Source organism: Geotrypetes seraphini, chromosome 3 (assembly GCF_902459505.1).
Source record: "Geotrypetes seraphini chromosome 3, aGeoSer1.1, whole genome shotgun sequence".
In the NCBI taxonomy this organism is placed as follows: Eukaryota; Metazoa; Chordata; class Amphibia; order Gymnophiona; family Dermophiidae; genus Geotrypetes; species Geotrypetes seraphini.
In genome coordinates, this window is record NC_047086.1 from 329,659,701 (window position 1) to 329,675,719 (window position 16,019).

Genomic DNA, 16,019 nt, shown 5'->3' on the forward strand with positions numbered 1-16,019 from the left:
CATGACCTGTCTCCCCGTGCAAAGACTACCGGCAGGAGGAATACCCAGTCCCTCTTGCTGGGACCCCCCACTCCCTGTAAAGACTGCGGCAGGAGGGATGCCCAATCCCTCCTGCTGGAACCCCCCTGAAAATTTGCTCTCAACCCCACTCCCCAGACCCCCCTATAATCTTGAATCGTTGACTGGTCGGACAGCTCCTGTCTGCATCTGGCTGGCAGGCCCACCTCCGCTGCAATACCGGGCCAGCCCCTTCCCAGTGCATCATGGGATGCACCGGGGAGGGCCCTAAGGGCCTGATTGGCCCAGGCGCATAAAGCCCCTCCTGTGGGATGCGCTGGGAGTGGCCTAAAATTCCAATTGGCCAGATCCCTTAGGCCACCCTCCTGCCACGGTCTTTATGGGGGGTGGGGGTTTCCAACAGGAGGAATTGGGCATCTGTCATGCAGCGATCTTTACGGGGGGGGTCTGGCAGGAGGAACTGAGCTTCCCTCCTGTTGGAGGATGTGGCAGCAGGAGAAATTGGGCACTCTTCCTGCCGCAGACATTCGGGAGTGGGGGGCTGGCTTCGGGGGTCCCGGCAGGAGGTACTAGGCATGTTTCCTGTCAGTCTTTGTGGAGGGGTGGGGATGGGTCCCTGCTGCAGCCGCTAAACTGATTGTGGCAGGGAGGTTCTCTTGCCGATCAGTTCAGTGGCTGTATTTACTTGAAGGCACCAAACATCTAGGCCAGCATTTTGATGGCCTACATTTCTGGTGCCTTCCACTGGCCTAGGGAGGCGCCTAGGGTTGCTTAGGGTTGCCCAAGCTCGCCTAAGGCCACTTCTGAGTGAAACTACATCCACACCTAGCCTTAGGCAAGGTTAGGTGGCCCTATGCATCTCACTAGTTTCCCGGAAGCGCCTCCAATGTAGGCGGCCTGCCTCAAAATTTTTTTTTCAAAAATGTGCATCCTTATTGGCTTTTAGGCAACGGTAGACTGCCTAAAATCGGGACACCATTTATAGAATTTGCTCCTACATCTTTCAAAAAACATTGACTGTTGCAGGCTGAATTTTGCCCCCTACCCTAAAACTAAGGGTGATGTTATATAGGTAGAAAGGTAAGAGCAGAGTAACCAGATATGTTATAAACCAAACTGCATAGGTTTTCAGTTAGATCATATATATCTAGTACTTCCTAAGTCCAATTTGGAAAAAAAAATTCAGTTTATCAGTAGATGTGCTGTTTCTCCTCCTCACATTTCATTTATACAGGAAAAATATTTAGAAAGTTTTCGTCATAAATTTTGGTGTGTGAAGATGCCAGATTAAAGAATCTCTACGGGTAATTATGAGATTCCTATGATGACATCACAGTTGCCAGCAGAGATTTCCCAATCTGTAACTAGACTTCAGATCTCAGATGTCAGTCAGAAGTTCTAATAGTATCCTGTTACTGCTGCTGTTTAAAAAAAAATTGAATTTGGTAAAGAGAATCAAGCACCAACACTAAGACTGAATACAATAGTAAAAAAATAAAATAAAAAGTTCTAAAGCTTACACTTTTAAGGGCTCCTTTTACAAAGGTGTGCTAGCATTTTTAGCGCATGAACCGGATTAGCGCGCACTAGCCGAAAAACTACCGCCTGCTCAAGAGGAGGCGGGAGCGGCTAGCATGAGGGGCATTTTAGCGTGCGCTATTCTGCGCGTTAAGGCCCTAACACACCTTTGTAAAAGGAGCTCTAACTGTTACTTAGAAGTCATTCAGTACGTTCAACGGTTCTCCCTCTGCATCTATTCTTATCTCCCCTCTTTTTTCAACCTTTCAAAGTTCTTTAGATCATTGTAGTCTTATTAGAATGTTTATTTTCTTATTTTTCTCATCTATTCTCTATTTTATTTCTTCATTACTCTACTAATTGTCATTTTTCCAGGTACTTTAGTTAGATTGTGAGCCTTCGGGACAGTAAGGGAATTTCTAAGTACCTATTTTACTTATAATTTTAATGCACCCTATTGTCTATTTTTCTGTAAACCGCTTAGAATCCTAACGGAGTTTAGCGGTATATAAGAAATAAATTACATTACATTACAAATTACATTACGTTTGTATTTCAAAAAATAGATCCCCCTTTTATCAAGCTGCGTTAGGGTTTTTTTTATCGCAGGCCGTGGCAATAAAAATTCTGACGCTCATAAGAATTCTATTTATTGAGCTATGCTAAACTAAACTAAACTAAACCTTAGGTTTGTATACCGCGCCATCTCCACAAGCGGTCATTTACTAACAGCTACTCTGATTCTAAATATGACACCCAAATTAAGATGCGCATGCAAACAAGTTGGATAACAAGCCAATAACTGTCAATTAATTGACCTTAATTATTGAAGTTAACTGACAATAATTTGGACTCGCACTCACATCTGACTGTGTTCTATTCTATAACACTGGATGCCTAAATCTCATAGTGCACAAATCAAAAAGGGAATATGGCCATGGGAGGGGTATGGGTCAGGGGTACATGCAGTGTTATAGAGTAGTACCATTTATGCAACCAAATGCCATGAGTTAGGTGCCTAGTCGTGAAACTAGTTGAAAGACGTTATTAAATTTCAAGTTTATTAATATTTTGATATACCGACCATCACAAGTATCTGGTCGGTTTACAATAATAAGAGATAAAAATGATAAAAAAGTTGTATATAAAAAAACAAAATAAAAATAGGGGGGATAAGGTTGATACAAAGACTTGATTACGAAGGGTATGAGACAAAAGGGGAGAAAAGGGAAGGGAAAGTTTTAAAATTACATTGTATAAATAAAGATAAAATGAGGAGAGGAGGGGAGGCTAAAACAAGAGGAAAAAATGAGGTATCGCTTCCTGGAAGCGTTTTTGTTGTCCCGTTTTTATTTGGGACATCAGTTGGAATTTTGATAAGCGTCTTTAAAGAGAAATGTCTTAAAGAATGTTTTTAAACTTGTTTAAAAAATTTTCAGAATGAAGATTCGATGGCATTGCATTCCAAAGAGAGGGCGCAACAACAAAGAAAATTGTGTTTCTGGTATAGTATAAATCTTTGATTGGAGGGACTGTTAGTAAGTTCTGGTTAGTGGACCTAAGAGCCCTGGAAGGGGTGTGCCCTCCTTTCGGACACTGGTTATTTTGGGAGCTCATGCTATTTCATTTTTGAGCATTCTCAAGGCTAAATGTGGAGAAGTATAAGGTTCCTGGTGAAGGGTGGGCTCCGAAACTGAGCTCAGTTGAACCGAACCAGCCAAAAGGAGTGAGAGTTGATTTGTACCTTGTTTCCCCGAAAATAAGATCTATCCTGAAAATAAGTCCTAGTTAATATCGATCCCCGAAGCCCCCCCCCCAAAGTCCCCGTCACTCCCTGACTCCATCCCTTACACTAATGCCGCCTTGATTTGCCGAAAAAATTGGACTCATCAATTCAGCAACCACCACCCCTGCTGCTTTAGAAGGCCTCGGAACGGAGGGATGTCAGTCTCACAGTGGGAGGGTCAGTGGGGTTCTGCTGCACAGGGTGTTGGGAGGACTAGAAAGATACTGCACAAGGAGGATGGGTGAGAGGGGAGGAAAGATGCTGCACATGGTGATGGGGGGTGGGGGGGTGAGAAAGAAAGAGGAAGAAATGGGGTGGAGGACAGGAAGGGAGAGATGATTGTTGTACATGAAAAGAATAAGAAATCTACGAAAAATAAGACAGTGTCTTATGTTAATTTAGGATAAAAAAAACGCATTAGGGCTTATTTTCGGGGAAACACGGTAGCATACCAGCTAAACGCCGACATTTTCAGCAGGACTGTACAATGAGCTTTCATTGAAAATTGTATGCAGTGTGCTTCAAAGGACACACCATTATATAAATTATTATTATCTTTACTTTCACTGTTTATCACAAATTAATTAAAAACACACACACACACGGGAGTGGTCCGATGATAGTGTGTGGCATAGGGCGCAGATTTTGTCTTTGGAAAAGTTAAGCAATTGAACAGAGTTACACTTGGTTAACCTAGCTTATGTTTTCACACTGAGGACTCACTTACACAAACATATAATTATTGAAATACGTTGTGGGATTTTTTTTCTGATAAGGTGTGTTCCTTGGTTTGGCACACTTAAATTACAGTGGTCTAAAAGGACTTTTATAGGCCAGCCCCCAAATTTGGGTGTGGGAATCAGTACTACATGCTATTTTCAGCCCAGAGCGCCCTGTATAGAATAGCATTTAGCACTGATTTTTCCCAGTGATGATTTCTGAGTGCCATTTACTGAATCTGGTTCTTTGTGCAAACTAATATGGTTGATGCATGTTATTTACTGTAGTAGCAGAATTTTATTTTATGCAGTGATCCCTATGGTATAGAAAGTTCATTAATGGCATTCTAATGTTGTGTTAGTAAAAAAACCCATAGGTGATTAATGTGGATTTTCAACATGCTTTAACAGTTCATGTGGAGGACCAAAAAACAGTTAATGTACCAAATTTAACAATTAGTGCATGTTTAACAATTAGTGCATATCCGTGAGGATATTTTTATTTGCTATATCACTTGACATCAAATAAGAAGAAAGTGATGTACAAAATAAAATTACCATCATGAAGGAATGCCAAAGATCATAGGAAATAGCACTTTCATGTAGCCAATATTTAGATACTGTTATCAATTCATACAGCACTATCAAACCAGTATCACCCAAACTTATATTAACCTCTTTTTTTTTTTTTTTTTAGTTTTTGCAAGGTCTTCAGAAGTGCCAGTAATAGTCAAGTGTTTTCAATGGCTAAAATACTTTTTCGCCACTGGCCTCGTCATGAGACCCACTTTTCTATAAATTATTTGATTTTTATGTGTTTTCTTTAAGTGCTCTGTGCTCATTCAAATTTACTCAATAACATTATATAAAATTTAAAACTTATCTTTGCTTTCTTAGATCATAGGAAAGCACACAAAATTCCCCACTCTCTACTCTCCACCCCAGAGTATATATACAAATACGTATACACATATATGTGTAAATGCTAATATTCTGGCTACACTCTATTCTATAACCAGACCTACATGTGTAAAATCTGGGTAGATTATGGATGAGACATACATCAATTAAAGAACACTATATTTTACATGTGATATTTGGCAATCTTGGTGCAAGCATTTACAACAGCTCAATGACTGGAGCAAGTGGTTGTGCATAAAAATTAGGTGCTTATTTAACCTGCTATGCTAGGATTCTATAACGAAAGGCCCAGATTCTAAAAACGGCATTGCAATTGGCAGGCGCCTGAAAAAATGGCCCCGTTTTTGGAATTGTGGTCTGTGTGGAAGGTAGGCACCGGAAATGCCCCACTTAAATCACCTGTGTTTGCCTAACCTTTGATATTCAGCAGCCTTCGATATCCATGAACCAGGCAATGCTGCTGAATTTTCTCTCTTACTGCCCATGTTAAAAGTGGGGGCGGTGTTAGACAGGTTCCATCAATATTCAGTGCCAGAACCCACATAGCTAAGTGGCTGAAATTAGGATAGCTCCAGAGCTGGCCAATATTCATCCTGATAGCTATATGGGCCTCAGCACTGAATATCATTTAGGACCTGCATAAAAAAAATTGCAATTTCCCTCCAGTCAGGATAGTCAGCCTACCTGACCTTTCTGGTGGTCCAGTGAGGCAATAGGAGCAGGAGTGGAGCCAACTCATGCCAGCTTGTAGCAGCTGCTTTCTCAAAATGGCTGCCGTGATCTCTAGAGGCAGCCTTGTGGTACTGCTGAAGGATGGCTAGGATTGGCTGCATGCTGTGAACGGAGCTGTGATGGATGGTTAGAAAGAAGGGCTGAAGTGGTCCCAGCAGCTCAGGTTCTGCCTCATCTTTCTCCACCACCTCCTTTTGTAACTCTTCTTCACAGGGCTGAGCATCTTGTTGGATGGCTATGGAATACAAGAATGATAGCTGTTAGAGCCATGAACCTGGTGAGAAATACTATCAGAATGGCATCATTGTCTTTCCATTGTAGTTTCTGTACATGTGGCAGCAGCCTAGCATGGGGATGTGTATATCTCAGGGACAGGTGTTCTATATTGTGAGCACTCATTGGATAGAAATCACCAGGACACTCAGGATACTTGGATAGAGAGATACAGTATTTGTGGAGAGGCCTTATGGCATGGCGTTTAGGGATAGGGAGTGGGAATAGTGCAGCTATACAATGATAACATCTGCTGTGGACATAGACATGGCGAGCTGTTTGGATCAGCAGACAGGCATTCCATACACTGGGTAGCCTGTCATGGAATGGGGCTGAGTACAGGGATATTGTCAAACACAACTTCAGAAACAGCGGTGCATTCCATTGAAGCAGGGTATAGGCCAGGGATCTCAAAGTCCCTCCTTGAGGGCCGCAATCCAGTCGGGTTTTCAGGATTTCCCCAATGAATATGCATTGAAAGCAGTGCATGCACATAGATCTCAAGCATATTCATTAGGGAAATCCTGAAAACCCGACTGGATTGCGGCCCTCAAGGAGGGACTTTGAGACCCCTGGTATAGGATATATAGCCTCTCCACAACATCAACAGTTTTCTTGACCCTGAGAAAGATAGGAGGAACTGTGCTGAGAGAACCCCAAAGAGGGCTTTTGGGTAAGGTGGCAGCATAGAGTGATTTGTTGTGCCTGCTATACATGTATCTTTTCAACTGGTATACCCTGGATGTGGGCTCTCTTTGGGGACATAGGGGAATGTTGAATGAGAATGGGAATTGTTGGTTTGTCTTATATGGAAGGTGTGCCACATGACCCTGCTAATATCTAATGTTCCTGTCAGCATATGTGCTTCCCCTTTATCTATCTACCCCTACATCTTTAGAATACTTACAACTTTTTCTCCTATCCCCCCAGGATAGGATTTTGCTACTCCTTGCTATTTGTCCTGTAAATTGGTAACACTCCCACATTGTGACCCTCTGTCACTCCTCTGTGGCACTGGACCTGTGCAGTGTTTTTTCAGTATTTCTTCATTTGGAGAAATGTGTGGGACCAGGCAGATGGCAGACATTTGAGCAGCATGCACCAGTCACTTGATGCCCTACACATATGAGCACTTATATTTATTTTAGTATACATGCATAGTCTGTAAAGGGCATGCCTGCTTGTGCACCCGTCATAGAATACATGTTGGGAAGCAAGGCTAGTGCTAGGCAGACTTCAGGTCTATTATAACCAAGTTTATTAAATAAAAATTCTAAAGGAAGTTATTATCTGGTTTCATAAGTTTATGAGGTATTACATATGATTTTAAAAAATTTGTCTGAAGAAAATTTTTTTTTTCCATTGCAAGGGTGAATGTAACTCAAGAGAAAAAAAATGTATCACTGTACCTTTAAGAATTCTGAGCTGCACGTGTCCTTTGGAATTCTGGACAGCACAGCTCTGTCTATCAGGAAGTGTCCTGAACTGCCAGGGAGAGCAGATGGGTGGCTCTCAGTTTGGAAGACAGGTTGGTTTGGTTGCCTGTGGTTGGAAAATAATTTTAAAAAGATTTTGGAGTGAATTTGTGGCTAGTTTTGGTTGAGTTCGGGTTTGACCTGTTTTTGTGATAGAGGCTGTGTTTGGTTTTGTCACACAGTGATTGTGTATCACTTCTGGGGTGAAGTGCAGAGCTCATGTATTTAAATGGAAGGTAGTAACAATTAAATTAATTTTGTCCTGACTGTTATTGAGAATCAGGATAGAAAGTATCTTTTTGACATTGTGAGAAGTTGTGCCGAGGAAATATTTATTGTTGAATTCTGGCTATTTAAGGAGACCAGTTGTAAATTGGAGTGTATTTTATAGCTCCCATTTCTGTCACTATAATTTTGGTTTAGATAAATAAACATTTGATTTATAACCTTGGATATAAGCCTGTGGGTTAAGATACATTGTTGGTGGGTTTAAGTACAGGGAAATTTTAATTATCTTTTCTTTGGGTAGCTAGTGTCCACAGTATTTATTATTTTCATATTTATGCCATCTCATAGGTATATACCCCCTCTTCTACAAAGCTGCACTAGTGGCTGCCGTGCGGCAACAGATCCAAAGCCCTTTAAATCTCTATGGGCTTCGGGGCCGTTACCGCGTGGCAGCCGCTAGCGCGGCTTTGTAGAAGAGGGGGATAGGGTCTTGCTTTTTTAGGGGTTTTTTTTGTTAGGGCGTAGGTTTCTTTGGAGGAGCTGTCTCGTCCAACAAGAAGAACGGAAGCAGATACCCAACGGATCCCAACGATAGAAGAGCTATGCACTACTTATTCACATCTGAAGAAATCCTGTATGAAGATGTACTTATCTGTTATTGGTAAATATGTTTAGTAAGACTGTAAGAATTCATTTTGTTTTCTAGAAGAAAAAAAATATAATTTCTCAAAATACAATTTTTTATTGATAAAAAATAAATAGCTCTTTTATTATTTACCTTGTTTCACCTGTTATATATTTTTTTGGGGGGTGAAGGTTTATTTAATTTGTATATCTGTTTCCTGGCTTTAGAGAGAGACCCTCGGCTAAGTGATTATAAATAGATATTTAAAGTGAGAGTCTCAGACAAGGAATGGGTTACACTATGTCCCAATCATGGCTGGGTCCGTACCTAGGAAGTGATGTCGGAGGAAGAGCTGACGCTGTCATGAGCAGAAAATTTGGGGTTGCTGTTCACATCAGGAATATTAAAGATGTACAGGAGAAGGGAAGGGGTGTGTGCGACAAGAGGGGTGAGGAAGAAGCGGATGGGGTGGGGTGCGGAAGAGAGGGCAGGGAGGGGCACCACTGCCCCGGGAGCCTCTCACCCTCGATACGCCACTGAGTGGATGTATATGTCAGACTATTCTTACTTGGTTGTTAGCATTTCGTATATTTGCTAGTGTGCTTGGGGAGGTGAAGCCTGGTCTTTGTGCTGACTTGTGGAAATACTCGGATCTGATTTTACAGGCTTATAAGACATATAGGGGATGCGCTTGGCTGAACTATGAGAAATAACTCTGGAAAGGTTTGGCTCAAAATAAGTCTTAAGACTTGGGGCTTTCAGGTTTTTGATGTCTGGCTTGCCGAGAGGACCCCTTCAATTTTGTGGCCATTTCAGACAGGGTCTTACTCAAGGTTGTCTGCCTCGGGAGCAGGCATTAGATAGGGTTCTCACTATACCAGTGCAGGCAGAGCAGGAACTGTCAGGGTGTTCAGTGGACAGAGAAAAGGATCCGACTCAAATGTCTACTTTCATTTCAATGCAGGGAAATGCGAGCACCCAGCATACCGTTTCTGCCATAGATGCAGCCAGTGTAATGGTGCCCTCTCTGCAAGAGAAGGAGTGTCTGGGGATCACTCCTGTCCAAATCATTAGACAAACAGTAGACCTGGAGGAGTCCTTTAGGAGGATGTGGGTGGTGGTGGTGCTTGGTGAAGGCTTCCTGTGCAGGTAGAGATTCTTCTGTGGAGAGGGGCTTACTGATGGGGAAGCCTTTCAGAATGGGGGCAGTTGGGGTTTTCACTTTTAGGGGGAGCTTGTTTTGGGGAGGCTCTAGAGGGGCTGATGACTTATGGGGGAGGTTCACTCTAGCCACCTCTTTCAATTAGAGATGCTGTCCCCTTTAAGACATGGTCTGGCAAAATCAGACTGTGGCTTAGTAGCCTGATTTTACTAGGTTGGCGATTCTGCCTGGTTGGTTGAATAATGCTGTTTGCGAGGTAACTCACAAGCAGTGCTATTCACTTAGCACAGGAATCTTGATTGTACACAGATTGAGAAAGTTTTGTTGACGATATTGAAGTACTCATATTTTCACAAGATAAAAGACACGAGTGTTTTACATTTTGAAAATTCATGGGAGATTATTGGATTCTATGATTGACAACAGAGGAGCTGTGATATAGATGCTTTCTATACCATGCTATGTTCTGTGTCTGAGGATCCCACACATCAATATTACTGTAATATTATTATAGTTTATAAAGCACTAACATAAGCAGCAGAAATCACTCCTACCTTGCAAATGTGGATACTTACACCTGCCTTGAACAGGTTAGGTTAGTGTATTTTATAATCTACATGCTTTATTTATAAACTCTGCTCACATTCTCCTCAAACTCATACATCTGAATACGCCGCCTGGCAAAATACATGCCGTCATGTTATGGTTTGCATTTACATCAGTCAGTATTTTATAAGAGCCCATTTATATGCGTAAGTCAGTATTTTAGGCACAAAAATGGTTTATAAAATTGTCCTCATATTTTCTGCTTCTTCCCCACGTTTCTAATTTATCTCCTGATACAATTTTCTGATACAGCAATTTTTGTATTATAAAGGCCTATCTGCTCACCGTAGGAATGTTCCACTACTCAGGTATAACATCTACTACTTATTCACTGATGAACAACTTTCCTCCATGACCCTGAACCTCCCCCCTTTTCCAACACAAAATAAACTCATTCAAACAAAGAATAACAAACCAATTCAAAGGAAAGCCAAAAACCTTTCCTGAATTCAGAGGAGGGTCATGAGTGGTGTTCTGCAGGGGTCGGTGCTCGGTCCGCTGCTGTTCAATGTATTCATAAATGACTTAGAAATGGGGACGAAGTGTGAAGTTATAAAATTTGCGGATGACACCAAACTCTGTGGCAGGGTTAGAACAGCGGAAGAATGTGAAGACCTACAAAGGGACCTAATCAAACTGGAAGAGTGGGCTAATAAATGGAAAATGAACTTTAATATAGAGAAATGCAAGGTCATGCATATAGGGAAAAAGAACCCGATGTTCAGCTACAAAATGGGGGGATCAGTGCTAGGGGATAGTACCCTCGAAAAAGACCTGGGTGTGCTGGTGGATACAACAATGAAATCAACGGCACAATGTGCAGCAGCCTCGAAGAAAGCAAACAGAATGTTGGGTATTATTAAGAAGGGTATTACAACCAGGACAAAGGAAGTCATCTTGCTGCTGTATTGTGCGATGGTGCGCCCACATCTGGAGTACTGTGTCCAATATTGGTCACCATACCTCAAGAAGAACATGGCGATACTTGAGAGGGTTCATAGAAGAGCGACGAAAATGATAAAAGGTATGGAAAACCTTTCATATGCAGACAGGTTGGAGAGGCTGGGGCTCTTCTCCCTGGAAAAGTGGAGACTCAGAGGAAACATGATTGAGGCATTCAAGATCCTGAAAGGCATAGAGAGGGTAGAAAGGGACAGATTCTTCAGCCTATTGGGAACCACAAGAACAAGGGAGCACTCAGAGAAATTGAAAGGGGACAGGTTTAGAACCAATGCTAGGAAGTTCTTTTTCACTCAGAGGGTGGTGGACAGCTGGAATGCGCTTCCGGAGGTTGTGATAGGACAGAGTACACTATGGGGTTTCAAAGAAGGATTGGATAAATTCCTGAAGGACACGGGAATTGAGGGATACAGATAGAGGTAGAAATAGGTTATGAAAGGATACAGATAGAAGGATAAGGGGGACTAAAAGGCTTTAGACAAGGACCACCTTACAGGTCAATGGACCTGATGGGCCGCCGCGGTGAGCGGACTGCTGGGCGCGATGGACCTCTGGTCTGACCCAGCGGAGGCAACTTCTTATGTTCTTATATCCTTTCCATTTCAGCTGCTAGTAGAGGGACTTGTCACCAGCCAAATTTAAGGGCATAGGAACAGTGGCGTTCGTAGCCTATGTGACACCTGGGGCCCATCATTTTTTGACTCCTCCCCCCATCTGTACGAAAAACATGATTTTTAGTAACAAGCCACACGTCACACATGAGTACCTAGGAAAAGGCAGCATCTTACATACTGCAGTGAGCAGTACAACATCAATACACCCATTGTAAAACTAAACAAGCCAGACTAGTACAGATCAATCCTGCAGTCAATCCTAACAAAAAACCATGTCTTTTAAACACACAGAACACAGAAAACACCTTTGCCTAGTATGGAATATGTAATCACAAACTAACCCCTTCCTCTTTTACAAAACTGTAGTGTGGATTTTAGCCACGGTGGTAACAGCTCTGACGCTCATAGAATTCTGAGCAGCAAAGCTGTTACCACCACGGCTGGTGCTAAAAAATGCTTCACAGTTTTGTAAAAGGGGGGATAAAATAGAAATACATAGACAAAGGTTAAATTGAACCAGTAAGAAGCTGGACTCTGCATACAGTGCACCACAGAAACAGTGATACATGTCTCCTAAAGCAATAAATAAATAGAAAATGTTTTTCTACCTTTGTCTTCTGTGGTTTCTGCTTTCCTCATCTTCTTGTAACTCTCTTCCTTCCATCCACTGTCTGCCATCTCTCTTCCCCTATATGGCATCTCTCCTTCTATACCCCTTCCAGAACTGTATGCCTCCCCCTTCCATCTCTTCTTTCACCCCCATTGGTATGGCATCTCTCTCCTCTCCTTCCCTCTCCCACACCTCTCCTCTGCAATCCCTTTCCCTTTTTTCCCTCATTTTCCTTTTCAATTTATTTTCTGCATCTGTCTAGATTACGTTCTTACTACCCTCTCATCAATGTCCTTTTTTACTGTCTACCTAAAGCTTGCCACCTCTTTCCCTCACCCCTCCATTGTTTTCCTAACTCAATCCTTTTCTCCCCATCATGTGCCCTCCTTTTATTTATCCCCTCCTTCCATCATGTACCCTCTTTCTCCAATCCTTCCATCTAGTACCTTCTCTTCTCTCTGTCCACTTCATCCAGCGTCTGCTCACTTCTTCTCTCTTCCCATTTCCTTCCTACATTTGTTCCCTTATCTCTCCCATCTGCACTTCCATCCAGCATAGGCTCCCCACTACCATCCAATGTCTGCCCTTTCTCTCACCATCCACCCCTCTTCAATCAGCATCTGCCCCCTTTCTTTCCCTCCAATATCCTTACCCCTTATGACTCTCCCCTTTCTCTGTACATCAATTCCATCAGCACCACCCTTCCATACCACCCTGCCCCCTTTCTTTCCCTCCACCACTCTTCCATTCCAGCAGTCCTGCTCCTATCTCTCCCTTCATGCAGCAAGGTCCCACGATGACTGTAGCTGCTGGCTGCCAGTCCACCCCTCTCCGACAAACTTGCTCTGGAGCGGACTCAGCAGCCGCATGCTGGAAGGACCCGCGATGACTCGTCTGCTGGCTCTGCTCCGGAAGAAGTAAGTTATGTCGGCGGGGGTGGACCCGGGAGACACAGGGAGTTGTGGCACCTCCTCCGACGTAACTTACTTCTTCCGGAGCAGAGCCGAATCATTGCGGGACCTTCCTGCACCTCAGCGCGGCTTCCGACTCTGCTGCAGAGAAAATAAGTCAGAGGTAACGTGACCATTTATTTTTTTCATCAAAAGGGGACATCTATTAATTGACTGTGTATCCTTTCTTTCTTTCTGCACTCAGGCCCAACAATTGTCCCTTTCTATTCCCTCCCTCCTTCCTTCCCATGTCCTTATTGCCCCCAGTGCCTCCTTCCCATGTCCATAGTGCCCCCAGTGCCTCCTTCTCATGTCCTTAGTGCCCCCAGTGCCTCCATCCTGTGTCCATAGTGCCCCAGTGCCTCCTTCCCGTGTCCATAGTGCCCCCAGTGCCTCTGTCCTGTGCCCAAAGTGCCCCCAGTGCCTCCATCCTGCGTCCTTAGTACCCCAGTGCCTCCATCCTGCATTCATAGTGCCCCCAGTGCCTCCTTCCCATGTCCATAGTGCCCCCAGTGCCTCCGTCCCGTGTCCTTAGTGCCCCCAGTACCTCCGCCTGTGCCCATGGTGCCCCCAATGCCTCCTTCATGTGTCCATAGTGCCCCCAGTGCCTCCTTCCCATGTCTATAGTGCTCCCAATGCCTCCGTCCTGTGTCCATGGTGCTCCCAGTGCCTCCGTCCTGTGTCCATGGTGCCCCTAGTGCCTCTGTCCTGTGTCCATAGTGCCCCCAGTGCCTCCTTCCCATGTCCATAGTGCCCCCAGTGCCTCCTTCCTGTGTCCATAGTGCCCCCAGTGCCTCCTTCCCGTGTCAATAGTGCCCCCAGTGCCTCCTTCTTGTGTCCATAGTGCTCCCAGTGCCTCCGTCCTGTGTCCATGGTGCCCCCAGTGCTTCCATCCTGTGTCCATAGTGCCCCCAGTGCCTCCTTCCTGTGTCCATAGTGCCCCAGTGCCTCCTTCCTGTGTCCATAGTGCCCCCAGTGCCTCCGTCCTGTGTCCATAGTGCCCCCAATGCCTCCTTCCTGTGTCCATAGTGCCCCCAGTGCCTCCGTTCTGTGTCCATAGTGCCCCCTTCCCATGTCCTTAGTGCCCCCAGTGCCTCCTTCTTATGTCCCCTTACTGCCTTCCAGATTTTGTCCACCCTCAAAGCCAGCCTGCCTGCCTGCCTGCCTACATCCTTCCCTCCCTGCCGTGGAAAAAAAAGTGCCTCTCTCCTTCCTTTCTCCCGGTCCGCGCCGCTGCAATCTTACCTCCCCGCTGCTGAAACTAATCGCCAACAAGAAGTCTTCTTTCCGACGTCAATTCTCACGTCGGAGAGGACGTTCCAGGCCAGCCAATCACTGGCTGGCCCAAAACGTCCTCTCCGACGTCAGAATTGACGTCAAAAAGAAGACTTCTTGTCACAGCAGCAGCAGGGAGGTAAGATTGTAGCGGCGTGGACCAGGGTAAAGGAAGGGCTGGAGGAACCAGATCTGGCAGGAGGACCCGGACCTGGCCGGCTGTGCACCTCCCCAAGCCATGTACCCGGGGTGCACCACCCCCCGCCCCCCTTGGTACGCCACTGCATAGGAAGATTCCAGACAACCATTTGCAAACTAAGGGCTCCTTTTACGAAGCCGCGTTAGCAGTTTAACATGTGTAATAGTGCGCGTTAATTTGCTGGCCGCGCTAGCCACTACTGCCTCCTCTTGAGCAGGCGGTAGTTTTTCGGCTAGCGCGGGGGTTAGCGCGCGATAAAAAGGTGTATGCGATAAAGTCGCTAACGCGGCTTCGTAAAAGTAGCCTTAAGAATCTGCAGCAAAGGAGAAAAAAACCCAACTCCAAAAGTTATGGCATTTTTCAGAAAAGGGGTTTCTTATTAGTCTCCTAAGCATGTTATTTATTTTTAATTTGATAGTCTTGTTGGTTTATTATTATTTTTTAATCATATTGCAAATGCTCACATTTAGCTGTAGTGTTTTGCCCTGAGGCTGATTTGGTAATACATGCAACACGGGGTCTGTGAAGTAACACTGGGTAGCTTGGCTGCAGCTTGCTACTAACTGTTACTTCCTGCTGGCCTGCAACAATGATTATTCAGTAACAGCTGGCACGTGTCCTCTTCCTACAAAGCTATGGTGGGGCTAAAGGCCTCCTATTGATGAACCAGAACTGTTTCCCTGGTAACAGTTAACCAGCACAAAGATTATTGTCTCAGGCTGCGTTCCTGAAACATTTGCAGGTGGCAGGAGCTACATCCCAAGACAGGGGTCGCAACCTCATGAACTTTCAGATGTTGAAACAAATTGGGGGACAAAACTCAATTCTTTTCTTTCAAAGAGATTAAGCAAAGCTCATTATCAGTCCTTGAAAAGCTTAATGTGACTCGGTTTAAGATTTAGTAATGCCATTTCCAGATACGGGTCTTGTCATATCTTGGGCAGATATTTTGCGTTTCTGGTGAAAGGTCCATGATCAAATGTCTTTTTTGATACTCATGTGCAGAGAAGTGCAAAGTGGAAGTGCAAGTGTATTAAAAGATATTGTTTCTGTCATATGGCAGGCTATTTGCTTCCTCTAGATGACTCTTGAATGAGAAGTATTGCATATATGTTCATAAAGAACTCCTTACTTGCAACATATGTTGAGTTGATGCGCCTATGAGATATGCAGGGTGAGCAGTGCTATTGAATGTTCACAGCACCAGGAGCAGTGTCAAATACTAGTCATTATAAAAATAATTTGGAGCTTTTTAGATTGTTGAATTGCATTGTGACTGATCCCATCTGCCCTTCAAACTAATACATAATCTAATTTAAAAGTGAGGTCACATGGGCATTTCTTTCCC